The sequence below is a fragment of the Ranitomeya imitator genome, chromosome 7, assembly GCF_032444005.1.
Source record: "Ranitomeya imitator isolate aRanImi1 chromosome 7, aRanImi1.pri, whole genome shotgun sequence".
Lineage (NCBI taxonomy): Eukaryota > Metazoa > Chordata > Amphibia > Anura > Dendrobatidae > Ranitomeya > Ranitomeya imitator.
In genome coordinates this window covers 222251036-222268435 of record NC_091288.1, presented here as the reverse complement: position 1 = coordinate 222268435, position 17400 = coordinate 222251036, and the positions used below count along the sequence as shown (strand labels likewise).

The 17400-nt window shown below is 48.8% G+C and overlaps 1 protein-coding gene across 1 annotated transcript in view; it reads left to right on the top strand.

Moving 5' to 3' along the window:
- Positions 1-17400, top strand: part of LOC138645671 (uncharacterized) — a 214859-nt gene that overhangs the window by 10476 nt on the left and 186983 nt on the right. The window lies entirely within an intron of this gene.

The window sequence follows — 17400 nt, the reverse complement described above, 5'->3', positions numbered from 1 at the left end:
TTCAGTGGTGATGTACTGTAAGTCTGCCCTGGGGGCTCTAAACCTACGAGCGGATGAATTAAAGGGAGAGATGGTCGCTTTAAACTCTGCTATGCGTAAAGTTGAAAAGAGAGTGGAAGTGGTGGAAGAAAGGGTTGGGAGTGCAGAAGATCGGATTGGTGAATTGTTAAACAGGGAAAAAAAGTATATTCAACGTATTGCTGATCTGGAGTTTAAGACTGATGACCTTGAAAACCGATCCCGCAGGAACAACCTAAGGATTGTGGGGGTCCCAGAAAAGGTGGAAGGGAGCAACCCCACAGCTTATATTAAGGCATGGCTAAAAAACGTTGTGGGTGGAGATGGCCTCACTAAGATGTTTGCCGTTGAAAGAGCGCACCGTGTGCCCACCAGGCCCCTCCACCCCGGCTCGGCCCCAAGAGTTATCTTGGCTAAAATTCTGAACTATCAGGACCGAGACATTTTGTTGAGGAAAGCCAGGAATTGTGATGAGCTGACCATTGATGGTAATCGGGTTTCCCTTTATCCGGATTACTCTGCGGCAGTCCAAAAGCTTCGGATGAAGTTTGGAGAGGTCAAGAGGAGGTTGCGAGACTTAGATGTCCGTTATTCAATGATTTACCCAGCTAAATTAAGGGTGGTGGCTCTGGATCGGGTGCATTTTTTCCAAAATCCAGAGGAGGCATCACAATGGTTGGATCTCAATACTAAGCATATCAGAACGGGGCAGACCCGCTGAAACTGATTTAAGTGCTACTGAGGCAATTGTTAACCCTTCACTGTTATGTTTGGTTTGATAGTTAACTGGTACTTATGCTGTGACTTTATGGTATATTGATATCATCAGTGTAACAACTCTGCTGGCATCACGGCATGGCCTCACATCTCTCACACAATCTTACCCACTGCTCCAGGCCATGATGTGGTTTCTGTTTCATGCCAGCTCCATGTTCTGTGTCTCTGCTCTCTGCAAGCTTCATGGTTATGTGTATAGGGGGCCGGCGCCTGAACTCTCTGGTTCTTATAGGAATCAGGTGCATCTGTCCAATCAGTTCCTGACCAATTACCTAGAGGCCTCCTGTATATAGTGCAGCTCCACCCTGTGGTCTGGGCCTGTGCAATGTGTTAGCTCAGTTAGTGTTTAGCTGCTGAGTTTGCCTGGCCTTGCTCTGAGTTACTCCCTCTGGGCTTTTCTCTGTGCTATTGCCTTGATCTTGTAGTCCGCCCTCCAGGAGGCAGAATATCCTGGTCCCTGTGTCTTTGTCCCTGTGTCTTGTTCCATTGCCTGGTCTGTACTTTGTCTTTTCTCGGTCTCCTTATCTGTGGCTTCCTTCCCTGCTTTCTTTCCTTGTGTTCTCAGTCTGCTTACACTCCGCACTCTTGCAGCTCTGCACTCAGACCTTGCTTCGCACTCTCTGGCTTTGCTCTGTGGCTCCGCTCTTTGCGGTTCTATCTGGCTCCGCTCTTTGCGGTTCTATCTGGCTCCGCCTCCTGTGTTTCTGCACTTGGCTCCGTCTCTGCTCTTGGCTCCGCCTCCAGCATCTCCGCTCTTGGCTCCGCCTCCAGCGTCTCCGCTCTTGGCTCCGCCTCCGGCGGCTCAGCTCTTTGCTCCGCCTCCTTCGGCTCCGCTCTTGGCTCCGCCTCCAGCAGCTCTGCTCTTGGCTCCACCTCCAGCGGCTCCGCTCTTGGCTCCGCCTCCAGCTGCTCCGCTCTTGGCTCTGCCTCCAGCTGCTCCGCCCTTGGCTCCGCCTCTTGCGGCTCCGTCCTTGGCTCCGCCTCCAGCGTCTCTGCTCTTGGCTCTGCCTCCAGCTGCTCCGCCCTTGGCTCCGCCTCTTGCGGCTCCGTCCTTGGCTCTCCCTTCTTCTCTTTGCTCCACCTTCTACTCGTACTCAGCCTCCTGCGTTTCTGTTCTTGGTTTTAGCTCTTGTGCTTTCGCTCTGCATCCGCTCTTGCGGTCTTTCTCTACTTGTTACTAGTCCTCCTGTCTGAACAGGTTCCTACCTGTTTCACATACCTGCCTGCAGACCGGTCCCTACCGGTTCTTCCTATGTTCCAGCCGTGTCCGCCTGCCCGCCAGTGTCTCTGTTGTACCCGTCTGCCTGCCTGTGTCCCAGCCGTGCCCGCCTGTCAACCAGAGAGCCAGCCATGCCCGCTTGCCTATGTTCCGTTCCTTAGTGGGATCAGCAGCCACAGCCTGACATCACCCTGGAGTGGCACCTGGTAGCTTCCTATTGCACAAGTCTGACCTCACCATCAGAGGCTCCAGCGAACACCTAGGAAGCTACTTAGTTACGCCCCTTCCAGGGAAGTTTGGTCTGTGGTCCAGTGGGGCCACACCCCCGTATGCCCGCGCCAACCAGTCTGGGCGCGTGCGTGACAGTTTGCACAGGCCATGGTCCCCACTGAGTCCCATGTGCCTTCACTCTCAGAGCAAGATGAACTCTCTTCTTGCCAGTATTGGCCTCCGAGGAAAATGTTTACCCAGTCTGAAAGCCAGTCCTTCACTGCTCCATCCCCAATTGTCGTCTCCAATGAGCTGTTGGATAAACTTTCTCTCTACCAGTATGAGCAAGCTGAAGAATTTGTTCCGCCCTGTGTCGTTCCAATTGAGGAGACCTCGGGCCCAATCATGGTTTCAAATGCTCTCTATAACCAACTTCTGGCCTATGAGGAAGAGCACAACCCAGCAGACCCACCTAGGTTCTATGGGAATCCAGAGGAATGTCAAAGCTTCCTGGAACAGTGCTTGCGCTACATCCTGCAGAATGCAGCTTGTTTTCCCTCTGACCAGATTAAGGTGGGCTACATCATGTCCTACCTAGCAGGATATGCTTTATTATGGATTTGTCCTCTCTGGGAAGCAGGGGATCCTATCGTCATGAGTCTTGGGGCCTTCCTGGTGGCCTTCCGTAAAGTCTTTGACAAGCCTCGTCCTGCTGCTCCTGTGAAGTCTTCCCCATCTAGATCTGAGAGGCGCTCCAGACGGGCGAAACCCGTGAAGAAATCGTCACGTCAGACCAAGTCCGTCCAAGACCCACCTGTTCCTCTACCTGTCCCAGCAGCTACCCAAGCAAAACCCCAGAAGGCTGATAAAAGTGGGCTGGCAAAGCAGCAGCCCAAATCCAGCCGCAAGAAGGGAACGCGGTATTGTTGCGGTTGCAAGGAACATCCAGACGGTCTCTGCCCTGTAGATCTAAAACTCCAAAACCCTGGGCCAGCAGGAGAGGCTGCCCCTGGCGAGAGTACTTCCTCTCCATCTAAGTTAATGACTGTTTCTCTGCCTTCTGGGAGCTTTGGTGTGTTTAAGCCACCAACCATTCAGATTCGGTGTGTGGTCTCTGTCATACAGCTCCAGAACCCGGTAAGGGCGTTGTCTGAAGTTGGTCAAGCCCTACTCAAGAGCAGTCTAGTCCTTCAAGGACAACTACAGCTCCAAGTTGGAGCCTTATACACGAAGAAGTTTATCTACTGTATGCTGTCTGTTATGCCCATGGGTCATTCTGAGCCTTGGACTCTACCACCCGCTCTGGTCAAGAGTTCCTGCAAAATGCTTCGTTTGAACTTACCCAGTCTTGAGAAGTGTCTGGTTCCCATGCGTCAAAGACACTCAGTAGTGTCATCTTCTGCAGCTGGTCAGTTAGTCGTCGAGTCAAGGTGTGCTGACGTCACCGAAGATGGGGAAACGGTGACTATCTCTCCACTCATCTCTCACGACTATTCCTGTAATCCGTTCCTAGGAACATCCCCGCCGTTTGGACGATTTCTTCTGGATAACGGGCAGAAGATGGTTCCTATGTGGATACCTTCAGCGTCCTTGTGGCCGGCTGGTGAAGATTTCAAAACAGAAGTTTGTTCACCTCAATTTTTCTCTGACCCGGTGGAGTTGTTGTGCTCCACTCTCATCTCTAATGACTTTTCTTGTGTTCCGTACCTAAGAACATCTCTGCTACCTGTCGGGCAAAAGTTTAATCCTATGAGAAGGCTTCCAGTTTCCATGTGTCCGGCTGGTGAAGATGTTGAGATAGCAGCATTCAATTCCCTGTTACCTGTCTACCTGAAGGAGGTGGTCAAGCTCATTGTGGAAGCTAACCCTGTTGAGCACCAAGAGACTTTGTTTTATGAGATTCCTGGTGACCCGCCTGCCTTATTCAACCCTGAAGATGTCATGTTGGCCTGGACTATGTGTGCGCCTATCCTTCTTCTACAAGTTATTCTGGCAGGCTTGAAGAAGAGGGGCCGTAAAGGGGGGGGGTACTGTAACAACTCTGCTGGCATCACGTCATGGCCTCACATCTCTCGCACTATCTTACCCACTGCTCCAGATCATGATGTGGTTTCTGTTTCATGCCAGCTCCATGTTCTGTGTCTCTGCTCTCTGCATGCCTCATGGCTATGTGTATAGGGGGCCGGCACCTGAAATCTCTGGTTCTTATAGGAATCAGGTGCATCTGTCTAATCAGTTCCTGACCAATTACCAAGAGGCCTCCAGTATATAGTGCAGCTCCACCCTGTGGTCTGGGCCTGTGCAATGTGTTAGCTCAGTTAGTGTTTAGCTGCTGAGTTTGCCTGGCCTTGCTCTTAGTTACTCCCTCTCTGGAGGCTTTTCTCTGTGCTATTGCCTTGATCTTGTAGTCCGCCCTCCAGGAGGCAGAATATCCTGGTCCCCGTGTCTTTGTCCCTGTGTCTTGTTCCATTGCCTTGTCTGTACTTTGTCTTTTCTCGGTCTCCTTGTCTGTGGCTTCCTTCCCTGCGTTGTCTTTCCTTGTGTTCTCAGTCTGCTTACACTCCGCACTCTTGCGGCTCTGCACTCAGACCTTGCTTCGCACTCTCTGGCTTTGCTCTGTGGCTCCGCTCTTTGCGGTTCTATCTGGCTCCGCTCTTTGCGGTTCTATCTGGCTCCGCTTCCTGTGTTTCTGCACTTGGCTCCGTCTCCGCTCTTGGCTCCGCCTCCAGCGTCTCCGCCTCCAGCGGTTCCGCTCTTGGCTCCGCCTCCAGCGGCTCCGCTCTTGGCTCCGCCTCCAGCGTCTCCGCTCTTGGCTCTGCCTCCAGCGGCTCTGCCCTTGGCTCCGCCTCTTGCGGCTCCGCCCTTGGCTCTGCCTTCTTCTCTTCTCTTTGCTCCACCTTCTACTCGTACTCAGCCTCCTGCGTTTCTGTTCTTGGTTCTAGCTCTTGTGCTTTCGCTCTGCATCCGCTCTTGCGGTCTTTCTCTACTTGTTACTAGTCCTCCTGTCTGAACAGGTTCCTACCTGTTTCACATACCTGCCTGCAGACCGGTCCCTACCGGTTCTTCCTATGTTGCTGCCGTACCCGCCTGCCTACCAGAGAGCCAGCCGTGTCCGCCTGCCCGCCAGTGTCTCTGTTGTACCCGTCTGCCTGCCTGTGTCCCAGCCATGCCCGCATGTCAGCCAGAGTGCCAGCCGTGCCCGCTCCGTTCTTTAGTGGCATCAGCAGCCACAGCCAGACATCACCCTGGAGTGGCACCTGGTAGCTTCCTACTGCACAAGTCTGACCTCACCAACAGAGGCTCCAGTGAACACCTAGGAAGCTACTGTTAAGCCCCTTCCAGGGAAGTTTGGTCGGTGGTCCAGTGGGGCCACACACCCGTATGCCCGTGCCAACCAGTCTGGGCGCGTGCGTGACAATCAGGTTGTGTTTGGCGGCGCAACGGAATTTGTATTTTGGCTATGGTGGGCGGGGGAGCTGAAGGAACGCAGAGTTTTTATCGTTAGGCTGTGAAACAGCGTTCCCAGATCTCAAATTGAGAGGGAGAGTTTATTTTGATATTCTAAGAGTAGAGAGGAGTTGGTTGGGCTTAAGAGAGGGGAGAGATAGAGAGTTATTTCAGTTGGGAATTGGGGATGGGGGGGGGGGAGGAAGGAGGGGGTGGGAGTTGGGGTTGAGACCTTAGGGAGCTTGAACTCATTCATTGTTTCTATAAGCTACAATGGGTGGGGAGGTTAAAATCCTAAGTTGGAATGTTAGGGGCCTTGCAAATGCTACTAAAAGAACAGCTATTTTCCAATATGTACTGAAACAGAGGCCTTCAGTGATATGTCTGCAGGAAACTGAAGGAAAAGGTTGCTATTCTACAGAAGAGATGGGTGAGAAAGGCGTATCACTCAACGTTCTCAAATTATGCCAGAGGTGTGTCAATTTTGATACACGTTAGTGTTCCGTTTGAAGAGATTGAGGTAACCACCGATAAAGACGGCCAATTTGTGTTTTTAGTGTGCAAGATATTTAACAGGTTAATTTGTATTGTGTCAATTTATATTCCACCACCATATTCCAAGAAAAAGATACAGGAGATTCTGGAAATTACGGATAGGTGGGATGGGGTGCCCCTCCTTATAGGGGGGGATGTGAACAATATATCTAATGATCACTGGGACAAGGGTAGACATGCGGAGTTGAGAAGTGAAGGGAACTCTACTCCCTTTGGAAATTATCTAAGAGAAATAGGATGGATAGATTTGTGGCGGGTGCGTAATCCTAGGACATATGCCTACTCATGTTATTCAGCAACATACGGATCTTTATCTCGCATTGATGTGGCTTTGGGAAATGGGGGGGTGAATAATCTAATACATGAGGTGGAGTATAGGCCTAGAGTAATATCGGACCATAGCCTAGTACTGGTCTCAGTACAAATGACAGGGAAGAGTGGTTTGACGGGGTTGGGATGGAAATTTCACCTCTCCTGGCTACAGTATTTGGATATGGAACAGGTGGGAACTGAACTCGGGGAGTCTTTCAGGATTAATGAAGGGAGTGCGGGGAATCTTGTAGTGTGGGACACCATGAAGGCAAATCTGAGAGGAATTTTATTCAGGGACATCTCGAGACATAAAACTAAGTCTAAAATTCAAGACAATGCAGTGATGGAGGAGCTGAGGGTGGCGGAAGAGACACTAGCCTCTCAGAATTCAAGAGAAGCACAACTTCGTATGAGGGCGGCTCAGGTAGCGGTCGATGAACTCCATATGCGTAGGGCAGATAGGTTGAGAGCCTTTCAAAAGGAAACATTTTATTCTGAGGGAGAGAAGGTGGGACATTTGCTCTCGGTGGTGGTTTCTGCACAGCGGGATTCTTCACATGTATACTCCATAAGAACAGAGGAAGGTAAAACGGTTACTCAGGGGGGGAAATTTTAGAAGTTTTTCGGAGATTTTATAGTAAATTATATTCCTCTAGGGTGGATAAAAGTCCTGAGGAAATGAATATTTATTTGAAAGAGGTTGACTTACCCAGACTAGGTAGAGAGGAAAGGGAGTGGATGGATAGACCGCTTGGGGAGGAAGAATTGAAGGCGGCTTTGGCGGATATGGCGGGGGGCAAGGCTCCGGGGACGGACGGTATCCCAGTAGAGGTTTATAAAATTCTTAATGCAGAGTTAATGCCCAAATTGGAACGAGTGTTCTCTGAGTCGTTGGAGAGGGGAGTGCTGCCCCCATCAATGAGAGAGGCCATTGTGGTGGTTATTCCTAAAGCTGATAAAGATCCTCAACAGCCGGAGTTGTATAGACCAATTTCACTTCTAACGGCTGACATAAAGATTTTGGCGAAGGCCCTGGCGAACAGGCTGTCCCAAGTGATCGATAAATTGATTCACCCAGACCAGTCTGGCTTTATGCCCAATAAATCCACAACAAATAACTTGAGAAGGCTATTTTTAAATATGCAAATTCCTGCAGACAAAAGAGTTGTGGTGTCTTTAGATGCCCACAAGGCCTTTGATTGTGTGGAGTGGAGTTACTTGTGGTCGGTACTGGATCGCCTGGGGTTTGTGTTATGGTCTGGTGATTAAGGAGCGACATGCGACTAGCTCTGAGCAGGTGGTAACTATACTGACCGCAGTCGCTAAGCTCAACACAACACTAGAAGTAGCCGTGGGATGCTCCTAACTCTCCCTAGGCACCTTGTCACAGCCTAAGAGCTAACTACCCCTAAATATAGAAGCAGGAAAACTATCTTGCCTCAGAGAAAATCCCAAAAGGATAGATAGCCCCCCACATGTAATGATTGTGAGAGGAGAAGGAAATGACATACGTAGTATGAAACAAGATTAGCACAGGAGGCCAATTCTAGCTAGATAGAAATAGTACAGGACAGAACGCTGTGCGGTCAGTAATAAAAACTAGAAAAAGTCCACCACAGAGATATGAAAAAATCTCCACACCTAACTAAAGGCGTGGAGGGCAAACTCTGCTGCCCAGAGCTTCCAGCTTAGCTGAATAGATCCATACTGATAAGCTGGACAAATGAGCAAAAACATAGAAAGTGCTGAACAACAAAGTCTACAACAAGTGAACTGCAAAAGGACAAGCAAGGACTTAGCTTTGCTGAACTGGTCAGAGTGTCAGGAAAATCCAAAGAGCAATGACTCCAGGCTGGAACAATTGACAACTGGCATTGAATGAGGGATAAGGCCAGACTAATATAGCTAGCTCTGAGCAGGTGGTAACTATACTGACCGCAGTCGCTAAGCTCAACACAACACTAGAAGTAGCCGTGGGATGCTCCTAACTCTCCCTAGGCACCTTGTCACAGCCTAAGAGCTAACTACCCCTAAAGATAGAAGCAGGAAAACTATCTTGCCTCAGAGAAAATCCCCAAAGGATAGATAGCCCCCCACATGTAATGATTGTGAGAGGAGAAGGAAATGACATACGTAGTATGAAACAAGATTAGCACAGGAGGCCCATTCTAGCTAGATAGAAATAGTACAGGACAGAACGCTGTACGGTCAGTAATAAAAACTAGAAAAAGTCCACCACAGAGATATGCAAAAATCTCCACACCTAACTAAAGGCGTGGAGGGCAAACTCTGCTGCCCAGAGCTTCCAGCTTAGCTGAATAGATCTATACTGATAAGCTGGACAAATGAGCAAAAACATAGAAAGTGCTGAACAACAAAGTCCACAACAAGTGAACTGCAAAAGGACAAGCAAAGACTTAGCTTTGCTGAACTGGTCAGAGTGTCAGGAAAATCCAAAGAGCAATGACTCCAGGCTGGAACAATTGACAACTGGCATTGAATGAGGGATAAGGCCAGACTAATATAGCCGAGCCAGAAAGACGATCAGTGAAAACAGCTGCAGAAGCTAAATCCAAGAAGCAGCCATACCACTCAAAACCACAGGAGGGAGCCCAATAGCAAAACTCACAAAAATGCTACTTACAACCACCGGAGGGAGCCCAAGAGCGGAATTCACAACAGTACCCCCCCCCTTGAGGAGGGGTCACCGAACCCTCACCAGAGCCCCCAGGCCGATCAGGACGAGCCAAATGAAAAGCACGAACCAAATCGGCGGCATGAACATCGGAGGCAACAACCCAAGAATTATCCTCCTGGCCATAACCCTTCCACTTGACAAGATACTGAAGCTTCCGCCTCGAAAAACGAGAATCCAAAATTTTCTCAACCACATATTCCAACTCCCCCTCAACCAACACCGGGGCAGAAGGATCAACAGATGGAACAACGGGCACCACATATCTCCGCAACAAAGATCTATGGAAAACATTGTGGATGGCAAAAGAGGCTGGAAGGGCCAAACGAAAATACACAGGATTGATAATCTCAGAAATCTTATAAGGACCAATAAACCGAGGCTTGAACTTAGGGGAAGAAACCTTCATAGGAACATGACGAGAGGACAACCAGACCAAATCCCCCACACGAAGCCGAGGACCAACACACCGACGGCGGTTAGCAAAACGCTGAGCCTTTTCCTGGGACAACGTCAAATTGTCTACCACATGAGTCCAAATCAGCTGTAACCTGTCCATCACAGAATCTACACCAGGACAATCAGAAGGCTCAACCTGCCCTGAAGAAAAACGAGGATGGAAACCAAAATTACAAAAGAAAGACGAAACCAAAGTAGCTGAACTGGCCCGATTATTAAGGGCAAACTCGGCCAACGGCAAGACAGTCACCCAATCATTCTGATCAGCAGACACAAAGCATCTCAAATAGGTTTCCAAGGTTTGATTAGTTCGCTCAGTTTGGCCATTTGTCTGAGGATGGAACGCCGAAGAAAAAGACAAATCAATACCCATCCTAGCACAAAAGGCCCGCCAAAACCTGGAAACAAACTGGGAACCTCTGTCAGACACAATATTCTCCGGAATGCCATGCAAACGAACCACATGTTGAAAAAACAATGGAACCAAATCAGAGGAGGAAGGCAATTTAGGCAAAGGTACCAAATGGACCATTTTAGAGAACCGGTCACAAACCACCCAGATAACAGACATCCTCTGGGACACAGGAAGATCCGAAATAAAATCCATGGAAATATGCGTCCAAGGCCTCTCTGGGACGGGCAAAGGCAAAAGCAACCCACTAGCGCGGGAACAGCAAGGCTTAGCCCGGGCACAAGTCCCACAGGACTGCACAAAAGAACGCACATCCCGCGACAAGGAAGGCCACCAAAAGGACCTAGCAACCAAATCTCTGGTACCAAAAATCCCAGGATGACCGGCCAACACAGAACAATGGACTTCAGAAATTACCTTACTTGTCCATCTATCAGGAACAAACAGCTTCCCCACAGGACAGCGGTCAGGTTTATCAGCCTGAAATTCCTGAAGCGCCTGCCGCAAATCAGGGGAGATGGCAGACAGAATCACCCCTTCCCTAAGAATGCCAACCAGCTCAAGGACTCCAGGAGAATCCGGCAAAAAACTCCTAGAGAGGGCATCCGCCTTAACATTCTTAGATCCTGGAAGATATGAGACCACAAAATCAAAACGGGAGAAAAACAGGGACCACCGAGCCTGTCTAGGATTCAGCCGCTTGGCCGACTCAAGGTAAATCAGATTCTTATGATTGGTCAAGACCACAATGCGGTGCTTGGCTCCCTCAAGCCAATGTCACCACTCCTCAAATGCCCACTTCATAGCCAACAACTCCCGATTGCCGACATCATAATTGCGTTCCGCAGGCGAAAACTTTCGGGAAAAGAAGGCACATGGCTTCATCAAGGAACCATCAGAATTCCTCTGTGACAAAACGGCCCCTGCCCCAATCTCAGAAGCGTCAACCTCAACCTGAAAAGGGAGAGAAACATCCGGCTGACGCAAGACAGGGGCAGAAGTAAATCGGCGTTTAAGCTCCTGAAAGGCCTCAACAGCCTCAGAGGACCAATTTGTCACATCAGCGCCTTTCTTCGTCAAATCGGTCAGGGGTTTAACCACACTAGAGAAGTTGGCAATGAAACGGTGATAAAAATTAGCAAAGCCCAAAAATTTCTGAAGGCTCTTCACAGATGTGGGTTGAATCCAGTCATGAATGGCTTGGACCTTACCAGGATCCATTTCTATAGACGAAGGAGAAAAAATAAACCCCAAAAAAGAGACCTTCTGAACCCCAAATAGGCACTTAGACCCCTTCACAAATAGAGCATTATCACGAAGGATCTGGAATACCATCCTGACCTGCTTCACATGAGACTCCCAATCATTGGAAAAAATCAAAATATCATCCAAAAACACAATCAAGAATTTGTCAAGATAATTGCGGAAAATATCATGCATAAAGGACTGAAATACAGAAGGAGCATTAGAAAGCCCAAAAGGCATCACCAGGTATTCAAAATGGCCTTCGGGCGTATTAAATGCAGTTTTCCATTCGTCACCCTGTTTAAAGGGAACCTGTCACCCCGTTTTTTGAGATTGAGCTATAAATACTGTTAAATAGGGCCTGCGCTGTGTGTTCCTATAGTGTATGTAGTGTACCCCGATTCCCCATGTATGCTGAGAAATAGCTTACCAAAGTCGCCGTTTTCGCCTGTCAATCAGGCTGGTCAGGTCGGGAGGGCGTGGTGACATCGCTGGTTCTTCCTCAGCTTTACGTTGGTGGCGTAGTGACGTAGTGGTGAAGACACAGCGCGCGATCTGCGCTGTCATCCCTTTCGTCGGTGGGGGCGGCCATCTTCCTGGGGCCGCGCGTGCGCAGATCGAGTGCTCTGCTGCACGGGGCTTCAGGAAAATGGCCGCGGGATGCCGCGCGTGCGCATTAGAGATCGCGGCGGCCATTTTCCCAAAGCCGAGTTTGCATCTCGGCTTTGGGAAAATGGCCGCCGCGATCTCTAATGCGCACGCGCGGCATCCCGCGGCCATTTTCCTGAAGCCCCGTGCAGCAGAGCACTCGATCTGCGCACGCGCGGCCCCAGGAAGATGGCCGCCCCCACCGACGAAAGGGATGACAGCGCAGATCGCGCGCTGTGTCTTCACCACTACGCCACTACGCCACCAACGTAAAGCTGAGGAAGAACCAGCGATGTCACCACGCCCTCCCGACCTGACCAGCCTGATTGACAGGCGAAAACGGCGACTTTGGTAAGTTATTTCTCAGCATACATGGGGAATCGGGGTACACTACATACACTATAGGAACACACAGCGCAGGCCCTATTTAACAGTATTTATAGCTCAATCTCAAAAAACGGGGTGACAGGTTCCCTTTAATACGAACAAGATTATATGCCCCTCGAAGGTCAATCTTGGTAAACCAACTAGCCCCCTTAATCCTAGCAAACAAATCAGAGAGCAAAGGTAAAGGGTATTGGAATTTGACCGTGATCTTATTAAGAAGGCGATAATCAATACAGGGTCTTAAGGAGCCATCCTTCTTGGCAACAAAAAAGAATCCTGCTCCCAATGGTGACGAAGACGGCCAAATATGCCCCTTCTCCAAAGACTCCTAACATAACTCCGCATGGCGGCATGCTCTGGCACAGACAGATTGAAAAGTCGGCCCTTAGGGAACTTACAGCCAGGAATCAAGTCAATAGCACAATCACAGTCCCTATGTGGAGGAAGGGAACTGGACTTGGGCTCATCGAATACATCCTGGAAATCTGACAAAAATTCAGGAACATCAGAAGAGGGGGAAGAGGAAATTGACATTAAAGGAACGTCACTATGTACCCCTTGACAACCCCAATTAGTCACAGACATTGATTTCCAATTCAGCACTGGATTGTGTACTTGTAACCATGGAAAACCCAGTACAACATCATCATGTAAATTATGCAACACCAGAAAACGGCAATCTTCCTGATGTGCAGGAGCCATGCACATAGTCAGCTGAGTCCAATACTGAGGTTTATTCTTGGCCAATGGTGTAGCATCAATACCCCTCAAGGGTATGGGACTCTGCAAAGGCTGCAAAGAAAAACCACAGCGCCTAGCGAATTCTAAGTCCATTAAGTTCAGAGCAGCGCCTAAATCCACAAATGCCATGACAGAAAAAGATGACAATGAGCAAATCAGGATCACAGACAGGAGAAACCTAGGCTGCACAGTACTAATGGTAACAGATCTAGCGACCCTCTTAATACGCTTAGGGCAATCAGAAATAGCATGAGCAGAATCACCACAGTAAAAACACAGCCCATTCTGACGTCTGTATCCCCTTAAAACAAATCCGGAGTAGGAATTCTAGGCTCTTGTTATGTCTGCTAATGAAAGGTGTTATGAAGGCAATCCAGAGACACAGTGTGCCTAGCGATCAGAGCGCACACAGTGATCTGACAAATACCCAAAAACAAAGAAACGAGCTCTGAGACGTGGAAACTCTGTAGACCTCACACCTGATCCTATCCTAAACACAACTAAAAGTGGCTGTGGATTGCGCCTAACAACTACCTAGGCAACTCGGCACAACCTAAGAAACTAGCTAGCCTGAAGACAGAAAAATAGGCCTGACTTGCCCCCAGAGAAATACCCCAAAGGAAAAGGCAGCCCCCCACATATAATGACTGTGAGTAAGATGAAAAGACAAAACGTAGGGATGAAATAGATTCAGCAAAGTGGGGCCCGATAATCTTAGACAGAGCGAGGACAGTAAAGCGAACTTTGCAGTCTACAAAAAACCCTAAAGCAAAAACCACGCTAAGGGGGCAAAAAGACCCACCGTGCCGGACTAACGGCACGGCGGTACACCCTTTGTGTCTCAGAGCTTCCAGCAAAACAAAAGACAAGCTGGACAGAAAAAAAAAAACAAAATAGCAAAAAAGCACTTAGCTATACAGAGCAGCAGGTCACAGGAACAATCAGGAGAAGCTCAGATCCAACACTGGAACATTGACTAGGAGCAAGGATAGCAGCATCAGGTGGAGTTAAGTAACGAAGCAGCTAATGAGCTCACCAGAACACCTGAGGAAGGAAGCCCAGAAGCTGCAGTACAACTTGTGACCACAGGAGTGAATTCAGCCACAGAATTCACAACAGTACCCCCCCCTTGAGGAGGGGTCACCGAACCCTCACCAGATCCCCCAGGCCTACCAGGATGAGCCGCATGAAAGGCACGAACAAGATCGGGAGCATGAACATCAGAGGCAAAAACCCAGGAATTATCTTCCTGAGCATAACCCTTCCATTTAACCAGATACTGGAGTTTCCGTCTAGAAACACGAGAATCCAAAATCTTCTCCACAATATACTCCAATTCCCCCTCCACCAAAACCGGGGCAGGAGGCTCAACAGATGGAACCATAGGTGCCACGTATCTCCGCAACAACGACCTATGGAATACATTATGTATGGAAAAGGAGTCTGGGAGGGTCAGACGAAAAGACACAGGATTGAGAATCTCAGAAATCCTATACGGACCAATAAAACGAGGTTTAAATTTAGGAGAGGAAACCTTCATAGGAATATGACGAGAAGATAACCAAACCAGATCCCCAACACGAAGTCGGGGACCCACACGGCGTCTGCGATTAGCAAAAAGTTGAGCCTTCTCCTGGGACAAGGTCAAATTGTCCACTACCTGAGTCCAGATCTGCTGCAACCTGTCCACCACAGAATCCACACCAGGACAGTCCGAAGACTCAACCTGTCCTGAAGAGAAACGAGGATGGAACCCAGAATTGCAAAAAAATGGAGAAACCAAGGTAGCCGAGCTGGCCCGATTATTAAGGGCGAACTCAGCCAACGGCAAAAAGGACACCCAATCATCCTGGTCTGCAGAAACAAAACATCTCAGATATGTTTCCAAGGTCTGATTGGTTCGTTCGGTCTGGCCATTAGTCTGAGGATGGAAAGCCGAGGAAAAGGATAGGTCAATGCCCATCCTACCACAAAAGGCTCGCCAGAACCTTGAAACAAACTGGGAACCTCTGTCAGAAACCATATTCTCAGGAATGCCATGCAACCGAACCACATGCTGAAAGAACAAAGGTACCAAATCAGAGGAGGAAGGCAATTTAGCCAAGGGCACCAGATGGACCATTTTAGAAAAGCGATCACAGACCACCCAAATAACTGACATCTTTTGAGAAACGGGAAGGTCAGAAATGAAATCCATCGAAATATGTGTCCAAGGCCTCTTTGGGACCGGCAAGGGCAAAAGCAACCCACTGGCACGAGAACAGGAGGGCTTAGCCCTAGCACAAATCCCACAGGACTGCACAAAAGTACGTACATCCCGTGACAGAGATGGCCACCAGAAGGATCTAGCCACTAACTCTCTGGTACCAAAGATTCCAGGATGACCAGCCAACACCGAACAATGAAGTTCAGAGATAAGTTTATTAGTCCACCTATCAGGGACGAACAGTTTCTCCGCTGGACAACGATCAGGTTTATTCGCCTGAAATTTTTGCAGCACCCGCCGCAAATCAGGGGAGATGGCAGACACAATGACTCCTTCCTTGAGGATACCTGCTGGCTCAGATAAACCCGGAGAGTCGGGCACAAAACTCCTAGACAGAGCATCCGCCTTCACATTTTTAGAGCCCGGAAGGTACGAAATCACAAAGTCGAAGCGGGCAAAAAATAACGACCAACAGGCCTGTCTAGGATTCAAGCGCTTGGTAGACTCGAGATAAGTCAAGTTCTTATGATCAGTCAATACCACCACGCGATGCTTAGCACCTTCAAGCCAATGACGCCACTCCTCGAATGCCCACTTCATGGCCAGCAACTCTCGGTTGCCCACATCATAATTACGCTCAGCGGCCGAAAACTTCCTGGAAAAGAAAGCACATGGTTTCATCACTGAGCAATCAGAACCTCTCTGTGACAAAACCGCCCCTGCTCCAATCTCAGAAGCATCAACCTCGACCTGGAACGGAAGAGAAACATCTGGCTGACACAACACAGGGGCAGAACAAAAACGACGCTTCAACTCTTGAAAAGCTTCCACAGCAGCAGAAGACCAATTAACCAAATCAGCACCCTTCTTGGTCAAATCGGTCAATGGTTTGGCAATGCTAGAAAAATTACAGATGAAGCGACGATAAAAATTAGCAAAGCCCAGGAACTTTTGCAGACTTTTCAGAGATGTCGGCTGAATCCAATCCTCGATGGCTTGGACCTTAACTGGATCCATCTCGATAGTAGAAGGGGTAAAGATGAACCCCAAAAATGAAACTTTCTGCACACCGAAGAGACACTTTGATCCCTTCACAAACAAAGAGTTAGCACGCAGGACCTGAAAAATCATTCTGACCTGCTTCACATGAGACTCCCAATCATCTGAGAAGATCAAAATGTCATCCAAGTAAACAATCAGGAATTTATCCAGGTACTCACGGAAGATGTCATGCATAAAGGATTGAAACACTGATGGAGCATTGGCAAGTCCGAACGGCATCACTAGATACTCAAAATGACCCTCGGGCGTATTGAATGCAGTTTTCCATTCATCTCCTTGCCTGATTCTCACCAGATTATACGCACCACGAAGATCTATCTTAGTGAACCAACTAGCCCCCTTAATCCGAGCAAACAAGTCAGATAACAATGGCAAGGGATACTGAAATTTAACAGTGATCTTATTAAGAAGGCGGTAATCAATACACGGTCTCAGTGAACCATCCTTCTTGGCTACAAAGAAGAACCCTGCTCCCAGTGGTGATGACGATGGGCGAATATGTCCCTTCTCTAGGGATTCCTTCACATAACTGCGCATAGCGGCGTGTTCGGGCACGGATAAATTAAATAATCGACCTTTAGGGAATTTACTACCAGGAATCAAATTGATAGCACAATCACAGTCCCTATGCGGAGGTAGGGCATCGGACTTGGGCTCTTCAAATACATCCTGATAATCAGACAAGAACTCTGGGACCTCAGAAGGGGTGGATGACGAAATCGACAAAAATGGAACATCACCATGTACCCCCTGACAACCCCAGCTGGATACCGACATGGAATTCCAATCCAATACTGGATTATGGGTTTGTAGCCATGGCAACCCCAACACGACCACATCATGCAGATTATGCAACACCAGAAAGCGAATAACTTCCTGATGTGCAGGAGCCATGCACATGGTCAGCTGGGTCCAGTACTGAGGTTTATTCTTGGCCAAAGGTGTAGCATCAATTCCTCTCAATGGAATAGGACACTGCAAAGGCTCCAAGAAAAACCCACAACGTT